At 44.0% G+C, this 796-nt stretch overlaps 1 pseudogene; it reads left to right on the forward strand.

Annotated features, from left to right (window-relative positions):
* Window positions 1-465: 465 nt before the first annotated feature.
* LOC145408906 (5S ribosomal RNA) lies at window positions 466-584 on the forward strand (annotated as a pseudogene).
* The last annotated feature ends 212 nt before the right edge of the window (window positions 585-796 follow it).

Genomic DNA, 796 nt, shown 5'->3' on the forward strand with positions numbered 1-796 from the left:
GCATATCTATTGTAATAGATGCATAAAGATCCCCAAGAAATGCTATTGGAATTGCAACCACATCCTCAAACTCCTGACTCTGGCTACTGACTGCATACAACTATAAACACATGTGAAGTAACCCTTAAAGGATTAATGCTGCTGGCAATACATAGGAATAATTTATATCACTATTGCCAGAAGCCTTAATCCTGTATGGGGTGACCAGACACAAACTGCTTTCACATTGCCCTGTCCTTTGGCTGCCCTCCCTCCAACTCGTATCCAACTCATTGTTCATGTAATGACACTCAGGGATGAGTGAGGCTGGTCACTCTCATCTTAAATGTCAGAACTAAGTTGCCTAGCCCCAGGCTCCTACACTCCTCATGGGGTGACATAGGACTGAATGATGGATGGCTTCTGCATATTACATCCCAATATCCTCGTGTTACTGATACAATTACATCAATATAATTTAAGTATCATAAAAGAGATACCACGTTGAGTACACCGCTTCCTGTCCGATCAGCGAAGTTAAGCAATGTTGGATCTGGTTAGTACTTGGATGGGTGACCGCCTGGGAACACCAGATGCTGTTGGCATCCCTATGTGTCAGGTGGGGTTGGCGGAGGATTAGTGCCCCTCCCTGTAAAACAATTAACTCTAAGCCGTTGGCCACCCCGTTTGGGATACATGGCGTCTGGCAATGAATGATGAATGAATGAATAAAAGAGAATGTTAAGGTAGTGTAGCGGCAGCCCCAATTTCATCTGAAATGTTAACTTGTAGATTGCAGGCTAAAGTACCCCTTCTT

This window comes from Coenobita brevimanus, chromosome 78 (assembly GCF_032717465.1).
Source record: "Coenobita brevimanus isolate Jiangsu-jjx chromosome 78, ASM3271746v2, whole genome shotgun sequence".
NCBI classification, from domain to species: domain Eukaryota; kingdom Metazoa; phylum Arthropoda; class Malacostraca; order Decapoda; family Coenobitidae; genus Coenobita; species Coenobita brevimanus.